Below are 22,608 nucleotides of genomic sequence, written 5' to 3' on the forward strand. Positions count from 1 at the left end.
CTAATTTTGGAGCTGATCGCCACAGAGGCCATCTATCATTGGATAGATGGGCTTAGAGGTCGTCTATCTTTGGATAGATGGGCTTCGAGGCCATATAACGTTGGATATATGGACAAAGAGGCCACCAATCGTTGAATATATGGACACAGAGGCCATTTTTCGTTAGATAGGTTATCTACAGTTAGATAGATGGACGCAGAAGACACCTATCGTTTAATAAGGTATATATCGTTGAATAGATCGTAATTAATCATAGGCTAGATGAGTACAGAGTCATATATCGTTGAGCTCTGCATCTATCTATCGTTGGATATATGGACTCCAAGGCTATGATGGTTGATATATCGGTTCTGAGGCCATCTATCGTTGATGGATGAGTTTATAGGCCATCAATGGTTGAACAAATGGGTTCTATGGCTCTGTGTTGTCTAATCTGACTCAGATGCCATCCATCGTTAGACTGGTGGACTGTGAGGTCATCTATCTTTGAATTGATGGATTCTGACGCCGTCCATCGTAGGATAGATGGGTTAAAAGGTTATTTATCGTTGGATAGATGGGAATACATGTTATTTTTCCTAGGATAGATGGGATAAATGTGCTCCAAGCCCACCTATAGTTTGATAGTTTGGCTCTGAGGTCAAATTGCTTTGGAATGACTGTTGTCGAGGCCATCTACTGTTGTATAGATGACAGAGGCCATCCAACATTAGACAGGTGGGCTTCGAGGCAATCTATAGCTTCGTAGATGAGGTCTAAGGTCATCTGTCGCTGGATAGTTTGGCACAGAGGTCATTTACCATTTGATTGCCCATCTGTCGTTGCACAAATGGACTTTGAGGCTATCTGTGTAGAATAAGTGGACTCAGAGCCATCTATCGTTGCATCGATAAACTCAAAAGCCATCCATCGTAGATTCTGAATCCATCCTTCTTTGAAAAGATGTTCTCAAAGGTCATCTATCGCTGCAGAGATCGACAACGAGGCCATCTGTCGATGAGTAGGTGGACTCCAAGGCCATCTTTCGTTGGATAGGTGTAATCCAAGGCCATCTGTCGATGGATAGATAGATGGGCTTCAGGGCCATCTGTCGATGAATAGACTCTCTATTATTGGATGGACAGGCTTCAATACCATCTGTCGATATATAGATGGGCTACGAGACTATCTATCGTTGATTGGGTGAACTCCGAGGTCATCTATTCATAGATAGATGGACTTCAAGGCCATTTGTCGATGGATAGGTTATGTACAAGGCCATCTATTGATGGATAGATGCGTTTCAAGGACATCTGGCGATGAATAGATGAGCTATGAGGCCATATATTTTTTAATATGTTGAATCCGAGGCCATCTATCGTTGCATAGATAGACTATTAGGTCAATTTATCTTTGGATGGTTGAACTCCAAGGCCATCTATCGATGGATTTATGGACTTAGAAGCCATCTGTCGATTAATAGGTGGGATCCAAGGCAATCTGTCGATTAATAGGTGGGATCCAAGGCCATCTTTCAGTGGATAGGTTTACTCCGAAGTCATTTGTCGATGGATAGGTGGCCTCTAAGGCCAATTTGTTGATAGATAAATGAACTACGAGGCAATCTATCGTTATATAGTTGAAGTTCGAGGCCATCTGTCGATAGATTGGTCGACTCCGAGGTGATCTTTCGATAGATGGGCTTCAAGGCCATCTGTCGATGGATAGACTCCTATGTCATCCATCGTTCAATTGATGAGCTTCGAGGCCATCTATTATTTGATGGACAGGTTTCAAGGCCATCTGTCGATAGATAGATGGGCTACGAGGTCATCTATCGTCGGATGGATGAACTCCGAGGCCATCTAAGCTTGCACGAGTAGGCTTTGGGGCCATAGCTGGACTACTGGGCCAATCTATCTTTGGATGGTTGAACTCCGAGGCCATCTATCGATGGATTTATGAACTCAGAAGCCATCTGTCGATTGATAGGTGAGTTCCACGGCCATCTTTCGTTGGATAGGTTTACTCCGAAGCCATCTGTCGATGGATAAGTGTCCTCCAAGGCCAATTTGTTGATAGATAAACGAGCTACGAGGCAATCTGTCGATGGATAGATGGACTACGAGGTAATCTATCGTTATATAGTTGAAGTGCGAGGCCATCTCTCGATATATAGGTGGACTCCGAAGCCATTTGTCGATGGATAGATAGATGGGCTTCAGGGCCATCTGTCGATGGATAGACTCCTAGGACATCTATTGCTAAATAGATGAGCTACGATGCCATCTATTATTGGATGGATAGGCTGCAAGGCCATCTGTCGAAGGATAGATTTAAAAGAAATCAGATTCTTTGAGATTCCAATTGTCTTAAGTCAGTAAACCTCTAAAAATTCTTTAAACACTCCAGGCCTGTTTGGGCTTCGAGAAGTTTCCTAAAATTCTTTAAGCAATCCACGCCTTTTTGCCTTCTAGAAACTTCCTGAAATTCTTTAAGAAATCCACGCTTTTTGGCTTCTAGAAACTTTCTGAAATTCTTTAAGTAATCCACGCCTTTTGGGCTTCTAGAAGCTTCCTAAAATTCGATATGAAATTCTTTAAGAAATCCACGACTTTTGGGCTTCTAGAAGCTTCCTAAAATTCGTTATTGAAATTCTTTAAGAAATCCAAGCCTTTTATGCTTCTAGAAGCTTCCTAAAATTGGGTATGAAATTCTTTAAGAAATCCACGCCGTTTAATCTTCCAGAAGTCTTCTAAAATTCTTTAAGAAATTGCCGCCTTTGGGTCTTCCAAAAGCCTCCTGTAATTTTTTTAAAAAATTGCCGCCTTTTGGTCTTCCTGAGGCCTAATAATTTTCTATAAGAAATTGAATCCTTTTTGTTCCTAGAAACCTCAAAAAATCCACGTCCTTTGGGCTATAAAAATCCATACAAAATGTGCTCAAAAATTCTTCAAAAAATCAAAGGCTTTGGGTTTCAATAATTCCTCAAAAAATCAACGGCTTTGGGTTCCAAAAATTCTTCAAAAAATCAACGGCTTTGGGTTCCAAAAATTCTTCAAAAAATCAACGTCTTTGGGCTCTAAAAATTCTTCAAAAAAATCCAATCTTTAAGAGCTCTAAAACTTTAAAAAAAATAGGCTTTGTGAGCTCTAAAATTTCTTTTAAAATTCTCGCCTTTTGAGCTCTATAAATTGTTTAAAAAATCCAAGCCTTTAGAACTCTAAAAATTCTTTAAAAAATCCACGTCCTTAGAGGTCTAAAAATTCTTCCTTTTGGGCTCTAAAAATGTTTTATAAAATGTCCACGCATTTCGACTCTCAAAATTCTTCAAAAAATCCATGCCTTTAGAGCTCTAAACATTGGTAAAAAAAACCACGCCCTTCTGGACTTTAAAAAATTCTTCAAAAAATCAACGCCTTTTGGGCTCTAAAAATTCTTTCAAAAATCCACACTTTTGGGCTCTAACAATTCTTCAAAAAATCCACGCCTTTACAGCTCTAAAAATTCTTCAAAAAATGAACGCATGTTTGAGCTCTAGAAATTCTTCAAAAATCCACGGCTTTTGGGCTCTAAAAATTCGTTGAAGCCTTTTTGGGCTCTAAATATTCTTCAGGCAATCCACTGGCTTTTAGTTATCTGTAAAAATTATTTAAAAATCTATGCCTTGCTGTTAACCACCTCGCTTTTTTGCCGTCACAAAATCGATCATCAGCTTCTCTCCCTTATCGCTTGCTGCACTGTGGAGGCTACATTTCCTTTACCAAATTTGACGTTCAAATCATCAAGAACAATTTTAATGTCATGGTCAGGAAAGCGGTGTTATGTTCATTCTAGGAGCTCGTATATTATATATATGGTTTGCTCATCCTTGTTTTCGGCAGGAATATAGCCGCAGATAGAATGTTCGCGGGGTAGTTTATCCTTATTTAGGTTTAGCCAATTTTGTGGCATACTGTATTTTATGTCAAATGGGCCTGAAGGCCTACAATTACATGTGAAATAAATTAAATGAAATACGATTTATATCAAAGAATGTAGCTTTATTGATTCTTAAACAGTCCTTCTTCGATTATGTTGAACCTGTAGACGAGATTTCAGGATTCATGACGCCAATCCCGTTTCATTGCCCTTCCAGTAAGGCTGTTTGACATCGTCCTTGTATTTTGCAAGTAAATGCGCCAATGCGTAACCTGTCCTTTTTATCTGAAATTATTACCGCTCTATTTATAAAGTTATATTTTGCTTCATTAAAAAATCCATGCTTTACTTTGCATTTTTTGCCCTGTTATAAACGACTTTCTAAGGTTCCTAAAAATTCTAGGTAGAGTACCACAAGTAAGCTTTCGATATCAATCCACAAATATTCAAAAATCTTGCCCCCTTACCTTAAAATTGAATATTTAAAAAAATGGCCATTGGTGCGTATTAGTATTATTAATAGGGTAGTTGTTTCACTAAAATGCCGATATCTTCAAGATTTCTTAACCGATTTTGGTTCTGTAAAATGCTTACGTAACTAGACATACTAGGCTATTTAGTGTTCTTTGTGCTCTAAATTGCAGTATCATTAGAGAACCTATAAACATTCAAATTTTTTTGAATATTTTGATTTGGTATAATATTTAACTTGTAGCATGGAACACTTATCAACTTCTTTATATTTCACTTACTAAAATGCTTCAATGTATGAAGTACCCAGATGTTTAAGGTGTGAATTAGTAGAACATCGTGGCCATTGGTGATTTTTTATGCGTGAGAACTACTAACACAAGGTCTAAGCCATTATTTTTTAACATTCTTATGGGAAAATGTGGAGTGGTAGATTAAAGTCTGAGGAGTCCAAGATTTTCAATTTACCCCTTAATTTACCTATATAGCTTTAATCATTTTTGGATTTTTATAATAAATTTTAGGAGGCTCTTAAATAATTTTTAATACTTTTCAGATTTCATATAAATCATCCTTGTAGCTATTTCTTTCCTTCAGAAAAAATATATCGTTTTTTGTCCACGTTACTTCAACCTGGACAAATTAATTGGCATCGTTTTACAATAATAATATTTGTTTATGGCGTAATTAATTGAAAGTAATTAGTGCCACCTTTTTAGTGTAATAATTTTTGTTAAACAATTATTGTTATTCCAATCCTGTTTTGTTCTCTTTAAACAACCTCTGTATTCCTCTAGCCTCCCTACTCCCTCCTTCCCTTTTTGGAATAAATAATTAACGGATAACATTTATGGGATTTATGTAAACAGTCTCGAGCATTGATTTACCGCCACCACCACGACGAACTCTTGAACAGTAAATAAATTATGCCATGGCACAAATGTAATAATTATCACATTACAATTGTAAGAGTGAATAAATAAATGAATTTTTAATTGAAAATTAACGAATTTAAAATGGAATTATTTATTGTGTGTAAATAGGCGCAAAACGATAATAATAATAATAATAATTGTTGTTATTATTGAATTAATGTCAATTGTGTGATGCTAAAGGCAAAGCGCAACAATTGCATTAAGCATATGATAACAAGAGGATTTAAGCACACATGTAAATTATGGAGCTTGCATTCCTTAAATGGCCCTAAGCCGATAATATTCCTGATTTTGAATAATTTGCAAGGCTAAGTAGCAAGAGAAGGCGAAACGTTAACAAATGTTCGTTGAAGCGTATGCATATTGCCACCACTTATACGCCACCATTGTCCATTTGAGAAAACAAAGGTTCATTGAAGCGTATTTGTACTGCCGCCACTTATACGCCACCATTGTCCATTTGTGATTTAATTTATTTGATTTCTACATCTCATCATGGTCTACTTCATTTGGCATTCATTTATTTTCTTCAAAGCATCTGACATTTGTTTCAATTCATTCATTTTAAAGTAAGCTACTTTTAGCAAATTGATTTTTTTTCAAATTCTTTTGCCACTCAAAATGTGATTTTTCACTTTTGCCACTAGACCAACAACTATTCAGAACAGTTTTTACATTTTAAAAGCTGTGTTTTTTCTCTCTATCCCCTCTCAACAGCATCAAAATAAATTGCCAATACATTAGAAATTCTGTGGAATATTGAGTAAATTGGAAAGTGATTCTTTGAAAGAAAAGGCCATTTGAAAATTCTCTATAAAAATAACCACCTTTTTGTTCTTTTGTCCTCACCCCCCCCTCTCACGACCTAACACTTGACCAACACAACCTTGCATTTTCAATTCAATTCAATGCATTCAGATTTTATGCATCTAATCTAGAACACAGGAAAAAATTGCCATTTTAGCATCCAAACCATATGGAAGTGGAAGTCCTGTTGATGGTCTCACACACAACGTCCCTCTTACATTCAAAAGCATCCCTGCTCCATTCAAACTTTAACGGCTTGAATATGTTTTTGTGTGTGTTTGATTTTTTTTTTAATAAAAAATGCATGACTTAACACAATCAATTGAAATTCTATATAGAATTTATTTACAGTTTGAAAACAGATTTTAGATATTCAAACACGGAAGCACTAAATGTACGTGAGTTTTTTTTCAAAGACTTTTTGTATTTTAGTTTTTTTTTTTTCTAGCAAAGGACATTGACACTGAAGGGTAGTTATTTTAAAAACCTATTTTAAATTCAAATTTTTAAACACAACTTTAAGAATAATTCAGCATCATATTTAGACACATATAGAAGGTCAAAGGTGCGGATTTTTTATTTTGCAATTACATTCGTCTCTTCTCTCTGAATCATGTTTTCTCTCCTAAAAAACTTCATGCTATCGTTTGTATGGGTGACCTTCTATGGTTCCTATATATTCATACTAAAGGATTCCAAGTAACCTTTCAGTTTCACTCCAAAAATTTACCAAAATCTTGCTCCATTGGCTTTGAATTGAATTTTTAAAAATATGTCCACTGGTGCGTATGAGTATTATTAATAGAGGAGTTGTTCCACTAAAATGGCGATATCTTCAAAATTTCTTAACCGATTTAAGATCGGTAAAATGCATAATAAACTAGACATTTTAACCTATACGGCTCTCTTTGTGCTCTAAAATGCGATATTAGTAGAAAACGTATAAAAATTTAAATATTTTTGAATAATATTTTTTAAAGAATTTTAGGAGGTCAGAAAATGGGATTTTTTTAAGAACTTTAAGGCAAAGAATTTTAAAAGGCTTCTGGAATTCCAAAAAGCGTTGATTTTTAAGGAATTTTAAAAGGCTTCTAGAAGCCCAAAATCTGCGGACTTTTAAATAATTTAAAAAGGCTTCTAGAAGCCCAAAAGGCTTGGATTTTTTGACGAGTTTTCAAAGCCTTCTAGAAGCCCAAAAACCTTGATTTTTTAAAGATTTTTTTAGAGATTTATAGAAGCATCAAAGGCGTGGACATTTTAAAAATTTTTTTAGAGATTTCTACAAGCCCAAATGCGTGGATTTTTTAAAGAATTTTTAGAGATTTCTACAAGCCCAAAAGGCGTGGATTTTTTAAAGAATTTTTGGAGATTTCTACAAGCCCAAAAGGCGTGGATTTTTTAAAGAATTTTTAGAGATTTCTACAAGCCCAAAAGGCGTGGATTTTTTAAAGAATTTTTGGAGATTTCTACAAGCCCAAAAGGCGTGGATTTTTTAAAGAATTTTTAGAGATTTCTACAAGCCCAAAAGGCGTGGATTTTTTAAAGAATTTTTAGAGATTTCTACAAGCCCAAAAGGCGTGGATTTTTTAAAGAATTTTTGGAGATTTCTAGAAGCCCAAAAGGCGTGGATTTTTTAAAGAATTTTTGGAGATTTCTAGAAGCCCAAAAGGCGTGGATTTTTTAAAAGATTTTAAAAGGCTTCTAGAAGCCCAAAACGCTTGGATTTTTTAAAACATTTTAAATGTTCAAGCTAAAGCATCCCCAGGTAAGATTTTATTCAGTCTAGTTCAAAAATTAAAAAAAAATCTTGCTCCATTTGCTAAAAATTGAATTTTTAAACATATGTCCTTTAGTGCGTATGAGTATTTTTAATAGAGGTGTTGTTCCACTAAAATGGCGATATCTTCAAGAATTCTTTACCGATTTCAGATCGATAAAATGCATTGGTAACTAGACATGTTGGGCTATTCGGGTCTCTTTGTGCTACAAACTGTAATATCATTAGAAAACCTATAAATATTTAAATCTTTTTAGAATATTGTGTGGTATTGATAATAAATATCAAATTTAATTTGTAATTTTGGCTCGATTTTTCATAGCCGTGGATGTTTTAAAGATGTAAAGATTGTTTAAATTTTTAATTACTTTCATGTCTATTTCTGCTAGGTGTTTGATAGAAAACTTTTCCCATAAACATATTTTATTTTAAATATCAATTACCCTCCTCACACCTTCACATTTAGAGAAGAACAAACAACCACAACAACAATATGCCCAAAAAATGTTAAACAATAACAAATGAGCTGCTAATGACCCTTTAAGCCTTTTTTGATAAATCTGCGTTAAACCACTTTAAGCTCTAGCGAATGAAAAAGTAACAAACAAACTTTTTCCTGTGGCTTTTTTCGTGAATTCGTGACAAGGTTTAAGGATTTGAGATTTTCCCCTTAAATCCTGTGAATTAACTACAACAAGCTTTCCACACTTAGTCTGCTTTTATTTTTTCCGCATTAATTATTTATGCAAATGTATTTTTATATAACAAATTTTCGAGTATTTTATTCAGTCGTTGTCCGCAGGTTTTTTTTTATAAAAAATTCATATTGTGACCACAAACATTTTTCGTTTTGGGAGGGCAAATGAATGAGAGCAAAATGAATGTTTTATATTTTACTTTTATTGACCAAAAACAGGTAAGGAAACAAAACTTGCAGGTGGTTAAAACGAGTGTGGACGAGTGGGTGGCTATAATGTATGCAGTGCGTAAGTTAAAAGTTACCTACGAAAAAGCGGAAATAGTAGGAAGAGAAAAACAGCAATTCCGCATAACTTATGCTAATGAATTTTTGGTTTATTAACGGGGTTTAAAGACAGACAGAAATTGAAAAGGGTTGCTGTTCGAAAGAAAAAGGGGAGCATTTATTTAAAGTATTTAAGGTGGTTAGTTCATTTGAACGAAAGGTTAAACGGTTCATTATTGTATTTTATAATTATAAAGATTAAAATGGATTCGATGCGTATGATTAATGACATCACCTATACAACAAAAGGCTCTGGAATAATTGAAAGACAATTTTTAATTTTAACTCCAAAAATTCTTTAAAAAATCCACGCCTATTGGGCTTCTAGAAATCTCCAAAAATTCTTTAAAAAATCCACGCCTTTTGGGCTTGTAGAAATCTCTAAAAATTCTTTAAAAAATCCACGCCTATTGGGCTTCTAGAAATCTCCAAAAATTCTTTAAAAAATCCACGCCTATTGGGCTTCTAGAAATCTCCAAAAATTCTTTAAAAAATCCACGCCTTTTGGGCTTCTAGAAATCTCCAAAAATTCTTTATAAAACCTACGCCTTTTGGGCTTCTAGAAATCTCCAAAAATTCTTTAAAAAATCCACGCCTTTTGGGCTTCTAGAAATCTCCAAAAATTCTTTATAAAACCTACGCCTTTTGGGCTTCTAGAAATCTCCAAAAATTCTTTAAAAAATCCACGCCTTTTGGGCTTCTAGAAATCTCCAAAAATTCTTTAAAAAATCCACGCCTTTTGGGCTTCTAGAAATCTCCAAAAATTCTTTAAAAAATCCACGCCTTTTGGGCTTCTAGAAATCTCCAAAAATTCTTTATAAAACCTACGCCTTTTGGGCTTCTAGAAATCTCCAAAAATTCTTTAAAAAATCCACGCCTTTTGGGCTTCTAGAAATCTCCAAAAATTCTTTAAAAAATCCACACCTTTTGGGCTTCTAGAAATCTCCAAAAATTCTTTATAAAACCTACGCCTTTTGGGCTTCTAGAAATCTCCAAAAATTCTTTAAAAAATCCACGCCTTTTGGGCTTCTAGAAATCTCCAAAAATTCTTTATAAAACCTACGCCTTTTGGGCTTCTAGAAATCTCCAAAAATTCTTTAAAAAATCCACGCCTTTTGGGCTTCTAGAAATCTCCAAAAATTCTTTATAAAACCTACGCCTTTTGGGCTTCTAGAAATCTCCAAAAATTCTTTAAAAAATCCACGCCTTTTGGGCTTCTAGAAATCTCCAAAAATTCTTTAAAAAATCCACACCTTTTGGGCTTCTAGAAATCTCCAAAAATTCTTTATAAAACCTACGCCTTTTGGGCTTCTAGAAATCTCCAAAAATTCTTTAAAAAATCCACGCCTTTTGGGCTTCTAGAAATCTCCAAAAATTCTTTATAAAACCTACGCCTTTTGGGCTTCTGGAAGCCTTTTAAAATTCTTTAAAAAATCAAAACCTTTTGGGCTTCTAGAAATCTCCAAAAATTCTTTAAAAAATCCACGCCTTTTGGGCTTCTGGAAGCCTTTTAAAATTCTTTAAAAAATCAAAACCTTTTGGGCTTCTAGAAATCTCCAAAAATTCTTTAAAAAATCCACGCCTTTTGGGCTTCTAGAAATCTCCAAAAATTCTTTAAAAAATCCACGCCTTTTGGGCTTCTAGAAATCTCCAAAAATTCTTTAAAAAATCCACGCCTTTTGGGCTTCTAGAAATCTCCAAAAATTCTTTAAAAAATCCACGCCTTTTGGGCTTCTACATAGAAGCCTTTTAAAATTCTTTAAAAAATCCATGCCTTTTGGGCTTCTAGAAGCCTTTTAAAATTCTTTAAAAAATCCATGCCTTTTGGGCTTCTAGAAGCCTTTTAAAATTCTATAAAAAATCAAAACCTTTTGGGCTTCTAGAAATCTCCAAAAATTCTTTAAAAAATCCACGCCTTTTGGGCTTCTAGAAGCCTTTTAAAATTCTTTAAAAAAATCCACGCCTTTTGGGCTTCTAGAAGCCTTTTAAAATTCTTTAAAAAAATCCACGCCTTTTGGGCTTCTAGAAGCCTTTTAAAATTCTTTAAAAAATCCACGCCTTTTGGGCTTCTAGAAGCCTTTTAAAATTCTTTAAAAAATCCACGCCTTTTGGGCTTCTAGAAGCCTTTTAAAATTCTTTAAAAAATCCACGCCTTTTGGGCTTCTAGAAGCCTTTTAAAATTCTTTAAAAAATCCACGCCTTTTGGGCTTCTAGAAGCCTTTTAAAATTCTTTAAAAAATCCACGCCTTTTGGGCTTCTAGAAGCCTTTTAAAATTCTTTAAAAAATCCACGCCTTTTGGGCTTCTAGAAGCCTTTTAAAATTCTTTAAAAAATCCACGCCTTTTGGGCTTCTAGAAGCCTTTTAAAATTCTTTAAAAAATCCACGCCTTTTGGGCTTCTAGAAGCCTTTTAAAATTCTTTAAAAAATCCACGCCTTTTGGGCTTCTAGAAGCCTTTTAAAATTCTTTAAAAAATCCACGCCTTTTGGGCTTCTAGAAGCCTTTTAAAATTCTTTAAAAAATCCACGCCTTTTGGGCTTCTAGAAGCCTTTTAAAATTCTTTAAAAAATCCACGCCTTTTGGGCTTCTAGAAGCCTTTTAAAATTCTTTAAAAAATCCACGCCTTTTGGGCTTCTAGAAGCCTTTTAAAATTCTTTAAAAAATCCACGCCTTTTGGGCTTCTAGAAGCCTTTTAAAATTCTTTAAAAAATCCACGCCTTTTGGGCTTCTAGAAGCCTTTTAAAATTCTTTAAAAAATCCACGCCTTTTGGGCTTCTAGAAGCCTTTTAAAATTCTTTAAAAAATCCACGCCTTTTGGGCTTCTAGAAGCCTTTTAAAATTCTTTAAAAAATCCACGCCTTTTGGGCTTCTAGAAGCCTTTTAAAATTCTTTAAAAAATCCACGCCTTTTGGGCTTCTAGAAGCCTTTTAAAATTCTTTAAAAAATCCACGCCTTTTGGGCTTCTAGAAGCCTTTTAAAATTCTTTAAAAAATCCACGCCTTTTGGGCTTCTAGAAGCCTTTTAAAATTCTTTAAAAAATCCACGCCTTTTGGGCTTCTAGAAGCCTTTTAAAATTCTTTAAAAAATCCACGCCTTTTGGGCTTCTAGAAGCCTTTTAAAATTCTTTAAAAAATCCACGCCTTTTGGGCTTCTAGAAGCCTTTTAAAATTCTTTAAAAAATCCACGCCTTTTGGACTTCTAGAAGCCTTTTAAAATTCTTTAAAAAATCCACGCCTTTTGGGCTTCTAGAAGCCTTTTAAAATTCTTTAAAAAATCCACGCCTTTTGGGCTTCTAGAAGCCTTTTAAAATTCTTTAAAAAATCCACGCCTTTTGGGCTTCTAGAAGCCTTTTAAAATTCTTTAAAAAATCCACGCCTTTTGGGCTTCTAGAAGCCTTTTAAAATTCTTTAAAAAATCCACGCCTTTTGGGCTTCTAGAAGCCTTTTAAAATTCTTTAAAAAATCCACGCCTTTTGGACTTCTAGAAGCCTTTTAAAATTCTTTAAAAAATCCACGCCTTTTGGGCTTCTAGAAGCCTTTTAAAATTCTTTAAAAAATCCACGCCTTTTGGGCTTCTAGAAGCCTTTTAAAATTCTTTAAAAAATCCACGCCTTTTGGGCTTCTAGAAGCCTTTTAAAATTCTTTAAAAAATCCACGCCTTTTGGGCTTCTAGAAGCCTTTTAAAATTCTTTAAAAAATCCACGCCTTTTGGGCTTCTAGAAGCCTTTTAAAATTCTTTAAAAAATCCACGCCTTTTGGGCTTCTAGAAGCCTTTTAAAATTCTTTAAAAAATCCACGCCTTTTGGGCTTCTAGAAGCCTTTTAAAATTCTTTAAAAAATCCACGCCTTTTGGGCTTCTAGAAGCCTTTTAAAATTCTTTAAAAAAATCCACGCCTTTTGGGCTTCTAGAAGCCTTTTAAAATTCTTTAAAAAATCCACGCCTTTTGGGCTTCTAGAAGCCTTTTAAAATTCTTTAAAAAATCCACGCCTTTTGGGCTTCTAGAAGCCTTTTAAAATTCTTTAAAAAAATCCACGCCTTTTGGGCTTCTAGAAGCCTTTTAAAATTCTTTAAAAAAATCCACGCCTTTTGGGCTTCTAGAAGCCTTTTAAAATTCTTTAAAAAATCCACGCCTTTTGGGCTTCTAGAAGCCTTTTAAAATTCTTTAAAAAATCCACGCCTTTTGGGCTTCTAGAAGCCTTTTAAAATTCTTTAAAAAATCCACGCCTTTTGGGCTTCTAGAAGCCTTTTAAAATTCTTTAAAAAATCCACGCCTTTTGGGCTTCTAGAAGCCTTTTAAAATTCTTTAAAAAATCCACGCCTTTTGGGCTTCTAGAAGCCTTTTAAAATTCTTTAAAAAATCCACGCCTTTTGGGCTTCTAGAAGCCTTTTAAAATTCTTTAAAAAATCCACGCCTTTTGGGCTTCTAGAAGCCTTTTAAAATTCTTTAAAAAATCCACGCCTTTTGGGCTTCTAGAAGCCTTTTAAAATTCTTTAAAAAATCCACGCCTTTTGGGCTTCTAGAAGCCTTTTAAAATTCTTTAAAAAATCCACGCCTTTTGGGCTTCTAGAAGCCTTTTAAAATTCTTTAAAAAAATCCACGCCTTTTGGGCTTCTAGAAGCCTTTTAAAATTCTTTAAAAAATCCACGCCTTTTGGGCTTCTAGAAGCCTTTTAAAATTCTTTAAAAAAATCCACGCCTTTTGGGCTTCTAGAAGCCTTTTAAAATTCTTTAAAAAAATCCACGCCTTTTGGGCTTCTAGAAGCCTTTTAAAATTCTTTAAAAAATCCACGCCTTTTGGGCTTCTAGAAGCCTTTTAAAATTCTTTAAAAAATCCACGCCTTTTGGGCTTCTAGAAGCCTTTTAAAATTCTTTAAAAAATCCACGCCTTTTGGGCTTCTAGAAGCCTTTTAAAATTCTTTAAAAAATCCACGCCTTTTGGGCTTCTAGAAGCCTTTTAAAATTCTTTAAAAAAATCCACGCCTTTTGGGCTTCTAGAAGCCTTTTAAAATTCTTTAAAAAATCCACGCCTTTTGGGCTTCTAGAAGCCTTTTAAAATTCTTTAAAAAATCCACGCCTTTTGGGCTTCTAGAAGCCTTTTAAAATTCTTTAAAAAATCCACGCCTTTTGGGCTTCTAGAAGCCTTTTAAAATTCTTTAAAAAATCCACGCCTTTTGGGCTTCTAGAAGCCTTTTAAAATTCTTTAAAAAATCCACGCCTTTTGGGCTTCTAGAAGCCTTTTAAAATTCTTTAAAAAATCCACGCCTTTTGGGCTTCTAGAAGCCTTTTAAAATTCTTTAAAAAAATCCACGCCTTTTGGGCTTCTAGAAGCCTTTTAAAATTCTTTAAAAAATCCACGCCTTTTGGGCTTCTAGAAGCCTTTTAAAATTCTTTAAAAAATCCACGCCTTTTGGGCTTCTAGAAGCCTTTTAAAATTCTTTAAAAAATCCACGCCTTTTGGGCTTCTAGAAGCCTTTTAAAATTCTTTAAAAAATCCACGCCTTTTGGGCTTCTAGAAGCCTTTTAAAATTCTTTAAAAAATCCACGCCTTTTGGGCTTCTAGAAGCCTTTTAAAATTCTTTAAAAAATCCACGCCTTTTGGACTTCTAGAAGCCTTTTAAAATTCTTTAAAAAATCCACGCCTTTTGGGCTTCTAGAAGCCTTTTAAAATTCTTTAAAAAATCCACGCCTTTTGGACTTCTAGAAGCCTTTTAAAATTCTTTAAAAAATCCACGCCTTTTGGGCTTCTAGAAGCCTTTTAAAATTCTTTAAAAAATCCACGCCTTTTGGGCTTCTAGAAGCCTTTTAAAATTCTTTAAAAAATCCACGCCTTTTGGGCTTCTAGAAGCCTTTTAAAATTCTTTAAAAAATCCACGCCTTTTGGGCTTCTAGAAGCCTTTTAAAATTCTTTAAAAAATCCACGCCTTTTGGGCTTCTAGAAGCCTTTTAAAATTCTTTAAAAAATCCACGCCTTTTGGGCTTCTAGAAGCCTTTTAAAATTCTTTAAAAAATCCACGCCTTTTGGGCTTCTAGAAGCCTTTTAAAATTCTTTAAAAAATCCACGCCTTTTGGGCTTCTAGAAGCCTTTTAAAATTCTTTAAAAAATCCACGTCTTTTGGGATTCTAGAAGCCTTTTAAAATTCTTTAAAAAATCCACGCCTTTTGGGCTTCTAGAAATCTCCAAAAATTCTTTAAAAAATCTACGCCTTTTGGGCTTCTAGAAATCTCCAAAAATTCTTTAAAAAATCCACGCCTTTTGTGCTTCTAGAAATCTCCAAAAATTCTTTAAAAAATCCACGCCTTTTGGGCTTTTAGAAATCTCCAAAAATTCTTTAAAAAATCCACGCCTTTTGGGCTTCTAGAAATCTCCAAAAATTCTTTAAAAAATCCACGCCTTTTGGGCTTCTAGAAATCTCCAAAAATTCTTTAAAAAATCCACGCCTTTTGGGCTTCTAGAAATCTCCAAAAATTCTTTAAAAAATCCACGACTTTTGGGCTTCTAGAAGCCTTTTAAAATTCTTTAAAAAATCCACGCCTTTTGGGCTTCTAGAAGCCTTTTAAAATTCTTTAAAAAATTCACGCCTTTTGGGCTTCTAGAAGCCTTTTAAAATTCTTTAAAAAATTCACGCCTTTTGGGCTTCTAGAAGCCTTTTAAAATTCTTTAAAAAATTCACGCCTTTTGGGCTTCTAGAAATCTCCAAAAATTCTTTAAAAAATCCACGCCTTTTGGGCATCTAGAAGCCTTTTAAAATTCTTTAAAAAATCCACGCCTTTTGGGCTTCTAGAAGCCTTTTAAAATTCTTTAAAAAATCCTCGCCTTTTGGGCTTCTAGAAGCCTTTTAAAATTCTTTAAAAAATCCACGCCTTTTGGGCTTCTAGAAATCTCCAAAAATTCTTTAAAAAATCCACGCCTTTTGGACTACTAGAAATCTCCAAAAATTCTTTAAAAAATCCACGCCTTTTGGGCTTCTAGAAATCTCCAAAAATTCTTTAAAAAATCCACGCCTTTTGGGCTTCTAGAAATCTCCAAAAATTCTTTAAAAAATCCACGCCTTTTGGGCTTCTAGAAATCTCCAAAAATTCTTTAAAAAATCCACGCCTTTTGGGCTTCTAGAAGCCTTTTAAAATTCTTTAAAAAAGCCTCGCCTTTTGGGCTTCTAGAAGCCTTTTAAAATTCTTTAAAAAATCCACGCCTTTTGGGCTTCTAGAAGTCTTTTATTGTTTCTTTCTTCTTGACAATGGTGCGTATAACTGACGTCAACACTTATACGCACCCTTAGCCAATAGTTTTGTGTTAAATGTTGGGCAAAGCTTTAGGATTTTTTTTTTTTTTTTTGTACAAAACTTTGGCATTTTTTTAGTTGCTTAACATTTTTATATTTATTATTATTATTATTTCTAAGATATTTTTCCAATATTTTGTCAATCTATTTCTGTACTTTTTCCCCTTTTATATTGCAACAATACCTCTTGTCATAATTTTTAGTTTTCTTTTCCGCATTGCTGACATCATTAGTAACAGTTGCCGTAACAGTTTCCGTTTCCGCTTAAGCAGTTTTTATGCCGCACACTTCAACTATTTTTTGTTGCTATTGCAACATTGTGTCCGTTTTTGTGTTGTGATTTCTCACTAAATGTCGTTATGTCAAGCGCTTTGCCAACATGAGAGCTGAGGACATTAAATATTGTAAAGCCATTCAACTTGAAATGCCACTGATAGCAGAATGAGGAAGCTACTACTATGCCATAAAATGCTATTGACAGGGTCACAAATATCTCTGCAATAGTTGGGGTGAAGCAAGGGAACTACTGGACAAGGAAATGGGAGTTTAAAAGAATATCAAAGCTTTGAAATTGAAAAATATAAAACTTATATTTGATACAAATTTTCCGGGTGAAAATTAGTTTTTATTCCTTTGGGGGTCATAACTTTTAAATTGACTTTTGCCAAATCCGCCGTTGATGAAGGCTCTTTAAGAATCTTTTCATTTGTGGGCGAGTCACAAAGTTTTCAAGCAAATTCATTAAAAAATCCAATCCTTCTATAGAAGTCTCTAATCACACGTTATTGGTTCTTTTTTTCTTTTGGACAGTGGTGCGTATAACTGACGTCAATACTTATACCCACACTTGGTCACTTGCACAATTCCCATTTCTAAAGGGATTTTAGGCAATACCATATCTCGCTGGAGGACATATATTTTTAAAATATATTTTCCCCTGATTAAATTTAACATTCCACTAAATTTTCCTCATCAACTTAACCGCACATTTTCATCCAAATAAAGCATTTCATTCGAATTCAATGGTTGCTAATCAATCAACGGATATATTGGCCTTCCAACATATGTTTAATAAAGGAAACGGAAATAAAGCAAAGCAAACGGAAAAAAGATAATATATAAATATGTTGGATTTCGTAATAATAACACGTCGATAGAGGCCAATAATAATTTTCCTGGAAACGTAATTGAAGCAACATGCCTTTCGACGGCTATTTAAGCGTTTCCTGTATACTTTGTTGGAATCGACAATATATTTTATTCATGGATTTTATTTTCAAGAAATATTTTCATGTCAAATATACCTTAATTATGAAAATTTGCCAGCAAGGGAAGTTTAGGCGTATGAATAATATTAATTTGAAATACACAGAGGCTTTGTGGCGTATGATTGGCGACAACACTTATACGCCGCGGGTATAAAATCATTAAAACTCTACTAATAGACCAATAAACCACATTTTCTACACTTCAATTGCCTGAAAAATATTCGTTAAGTTAAAATTCTTAAATTCTTTGCTTTTCAAAAATTTAACAAAACATTTTACACCATAAAATATTCAATAAATATATCTCTTGTAGATTATCTTTTTTATTACCTTTTTATAGGCGCTGGGCTGTCAACATATTATTTTATTGCTTAGAAAAAAATCTGTTGTTTCAAACACTGAAATGTTTATATTTTTTCTCCCTCGAACAGCAAATGAAATCAAAACAATTGATAAGTATGTTGTTTGTGATTTTTTTTTTTTTGCTCACTCAAAACTCCCATAACATTAACACGGATATTTTATATTCACTGATAACCAGAACGCCCACAAAATACAACCATAAAGCTTAGCAACATTTTACAAAAGAAAAATAAATCTACACACATATATATGCCAACAATAATTCTATGTACTTAAACTAAAGATACACTCCCGTACGAACACACACAAATACAAACACAACCACTTTTTTATGACCTTTAATTTTACATCAAAATGTAAATGAGAATATTAAATTAAAAACGTGCCTGGGATTGAGTTACAAACATAATGGACTACGGTCGTGTATAAAAAAACTGGATTTTTCTTCTATATAAATAAATAAAAATTTAATATGGCACTCTTTCTTTGGTAAAGGGAATGCAAACATTCGCCCAGTTTTTAAATATATTTTTAACAAAAATAAAATGTAAAAAAAAACTACAAAACCCCCATTCGTATGATTATCGACAATACTTATACGACACGCTAAACAAAACAATAGGCAACAGGCATAGAGTGCGTATGATTGACGACATGTATTATAGGTCACAATTGTCAGATAGAAAATCTAACAGAAATCGTGGATTTTTTAAAAAAAAATATTTTTTCATAGAACGTGCATTTTTTAAAACAAATTTTCACAAAGCCTGCATTAAAAAAAAAAATATTTCTTTTCACAAAACGTGGATATTTAAAAAACATTTGTAAAAAAGTATGTTTAAACAAAACGTGGATTTTATAAAAAAAAAACGTTTTAAACAATAATTGGATTTAAAAAAAATCAAAATTTGGATTTAAAAAAAATCACATAACCTGGATTTTTTAAGGAAATTTTTTCACATAACGTGGATTTAAAAAAGAAAAATTCGTTTATTTGAAAATTTTGCCTTTTAGGGCGAAGATAATTCTTAATATTCATTTTTAACTAATTTCTCCTTGAAATCGAGCTTAATGACCAACGATGCAAGTGAAAGAGGGAAGCCGAAGATTCGAACCCACACAACCACCACTATGTGACTCGCTTTTGGCAGAGGTTCTTCAGACATATCGGCTTTGGAGCGGTTTCCCATCGATTTTTTTTTTTTGTTTCTAATGCATTTTTTTTTTTGTTTTTTACAACAACAATGGGATCTTCAAAAAACGTGGATTTTTCAAAAACATTTCTTCACAAAACGTAGATTAAAAAAATTTTTTTTCAAAAACATGGATTTAGAAAAAATATTTTTTCACCAAAACGTGGATTAAAAAAAATATTCACGAAAAGTGGTTCTTTAAAAAAAATATTTTTTCAAAAACCGTGGATTTAAAAAAAAATATTTTTCACAAAACGTGAAAATAATATTTTTTTTAGAAATGTGGATTTTTTTAAAAATATTATTATTAAATAACTTTTTTTTTTTTTTTTGAAAATAATATTAGAAAGTTTGGATTTTTTTTAAAAAATTTTGTAGAAAATGTGGATATTTAAATTTTTTTACGAAAGGACTTTTTTAAATACATTTTTTCACAGACAGGTATTTATCGAAAAGAATTGTTAAAATATTTATACACAAAAACGTACATTAGAACGTACTTTCTAAAGGATTTTTTTTTACAACAACAATGGGATCTTCAAAAAAACGTGGATTTTTCAAAAATATTTCTTCATAAAACGTGGATTTAAAAAAATATTTCTTCATAAAACGTGGATTTTTGAAAAAATATAAAAAAAAACTTTTTGTGATTTTTTTATTTTTTTCCACGTCTTTTTAAATATTTTGTAAAAAATATTTTATAAATACCTTTTTGTGTAGAAACATTTTTAAATTTTTTTTTATAAAAATCTGTTTGCGAACAAATATATATATATATATATATATATATATATATATATATATATATATATATATATATATATATATATATTTTTTTTTTTTTTTAATTTAAAACTATCTTTTTGTGAAATAATATTTATTAATTTATATTTAGTGAAAAACAGATAATTCTTAAAAAACCACTGCTTTTATTTTTTTAAATCCACGTTTTTTAAAATATATCCTCCTTAAAAAATCTTTGGGTAAAAAAATTTTAATACATATCTTTTTGTGGAAAAAAATTTTAATAAATATATTTTTGTGAAAGAATGTTTTTAAAATATCTTTTGTGAAAAAATATCAAAAAATCCAAGTTTCGTAAAAAAATTAAAAAATCCATGTTTTGGTGAAAAACTATTTTTTTATGTCCATATTTGTTTAAATCATCCGGGTTTCGTAAAAATATTTTTTTTGAAAAATTCACGTTTTGTGAAAAAAATAAAAGTCCAGGATTTGTGAAAAATATTTGTTTAAAAAATTCGGGTTTTGTAAAAAAGTATTTTTTTTATTTTTTTATAAAAAACGGTTTGCAAACAAATATTTTTCTTAAATTTAAACTATATTTTTTTAAATAATATTTATTTTATATTTAGTGAAAAACAAATAATTCTTAAAAAAATCACGTGTTTTATTTCTTTTTTAAATCCACTTTTTTTTAAATATCGTTCTTTAAAAAATCTTTTGGTGAAAAAAATTTAATACATATTTTTTTGTGAAAAACATTTTTTTATGAAATATCTTTTTGTAAAAAAAAATGTTTTTAAAAAATATCTTTTGTGAAGAAATATAAAAAAAAACTATTTTTGTAAAAATTAAAAAAACCATGTTTGGTGAAAAAGTATTTTTTTTTTTAAAAAAATCCATATTTGTGAAAAATATTTCTTAAAAAATCCAGGTTTTGAGACAAACATTTATTTAAAACATTCGGGTTTCGTAAAAAATATTTTTTTAAATATTCACGTTTTGTGAAATATATTTTTTTAAAAAAATCCAGGATTTGTGAAAAATTTTTTGTTATTTAATGCATTATTTGTAAAAAATATTTATTTAAAAAAACTGGTTTTGTGAAAAACAATTTTTTTAAAAATGCCACGTTTTGTGAAATTTTTTTTTTAAATATCTTTTAGCGGAAAAATATTTTTTTTAAATATCTTTTTATTAAAACAATATTTTTATAAATATATTTTTGTGTTTAAAATATCTTTTTTGTGAAAAAATATATTAAAAAAAAACATGCTACCTGAAAAAATATTTTTAAATTTTTTTGTGATTGTTTGAAAAAAATTGAAAAATCCTCGTTGTGTGAAAACAAATATTTTTTTCTGAGAAAATATTTTTTTAATCCGCGATTTGTGATTTTTTTAAATCGCTTTTCTGAAAAATATTTTTTTAATCCGCGATTTGTGATTTTTTTAAATCGCTTTTCTGAAAAAAATATATTTTTCTTAAATCCACGTTTTGTGAAAAATATTTTTTTAAATCCCGTATTTTGAAAAAATATTGTTTTCAAATATCCACGTTTTGTGAAAAATATTTGTTAAAAACCCCACGATTTGTGAAAAAAATATTGTTGTAAAAAATCCACGTTTTGTGAAAAATATTTTTTTTGAAAAATGCAGCATTGTAAAAAAATATTTGTTTAAAAAATCCGCGTTTTCTAAAAAGCTATTTACAAAAATAGCCACGTTTTGTGAAAAAAAAATTTTTTAAACTATCTTTTTTGGAAATATATATTTTTTAAATATCTTTTTGTAAAATATTTTTTAGAAATATCTGTTTGTGAAAAAAATGTCTTTTCGGTGAAAAAATATTTAAAAAAATAGCGTTTTGTGAAGAAATGTTTTTTTTTTTAAATCCATGCTTCCTGAAAAACTATTTTTAAAAAAATTTGCTTTTTAATTTTTTTTAAATCCCTTCTTTTGAAAAAATATTTTATTAAAAAAAAATCACGTTTTGTGAAGAAAGGTTTTTAAAATAATCCATGCTTCCTAAAAAACTACTTTTTAAAACATTAGTTTTTTAATTTTTTTTTAAATCCCTTCTTTTGAAAAAATATTTTTTTCAAAAATTCACGTTTTGTAAAAAAATTTTTTCCTTAATCCTTTTTTGAAAAAAGTACTTTTTTTTTAAATCCACGTTTTGTAAAAAAAAAATTCTTTAATCATTTTTTGAAAAAAGTATTATTTTTTAAATCCACGTTTTGAAAAAAATATTTTTCTTTAATCCTTTTGTGGAAAATATTTTTAAAAAACTCCAAGATTTGTGAAAAATATTTTTTTAAAAAATCCATGGTGCGTGATTTCTTTTTAAATCCAAGATATGTAAAAAAATAAAAAATATAAAAAAAAATTTCTTAAAAATCCACGATTTGTGAAAAATAGGTTTTTTAAAAATCCACGATTTGTGAAAAATAGGTTTTTTAAAAATCCACGATTTGTGACAAAATATTTTATAAAAAATCCTATCCATATTTTTTTAAAAATCCACGTTTAGTGAAAATAAGTTGTCTAAAAAAATCCACATAAGTGCAAAAATATTTTTGAAAAATTCTACGTTTCGTGAAAAAATATTTTTTAAAAAATGCTCGTTATGTGGAAAATATTTTTTTAAAAATGCTCGTTATGTGGAAAATATTTTTTTAAAAAATCCACGTTTTGTGAAAAATATTTTTTTAAAAAATCCACGTTTTGTGAAAAATATTTTTTTTAAAAAATCCACGTTTTGTGAAAAATATTTTTTTAAAAAATCCACGTTTGTGAAAAATATTTTTTTAAAAAATCCACGTTTTGTTAAAAATATTTTTTTAAAAAA

General features: G+C 31.3%; 1 protein-coding gene across 13 annotated transcripts in view; it reads left to right on the plus strand.

Annotated features, from left to right (window-relative positions):
- Nucleotides 1-22,608, plus strand: part of LOC141403712 (uncharacterized) — a 517,705-nt gene that overhangs the window by 391,437 nt on the left and 103,660 nt on the right. The window lies entirely within an intron of this gene.

The sequence above is a fragment of the Musca autumnalis genome, unplaced genomic scaffold, assembly GCF_047663935.1.
Source record: "Musca autumnalis isolate F117 unplaced genomic scaffold, ASM4766393v1 scaffold_4, whole genome shotgun sequence".
Lineage (NCBI taxonomy): Eukaryota > Metazoa > Arthropoda > Insecta > Diptera > Muscidae > Musca > Musca autumnalis.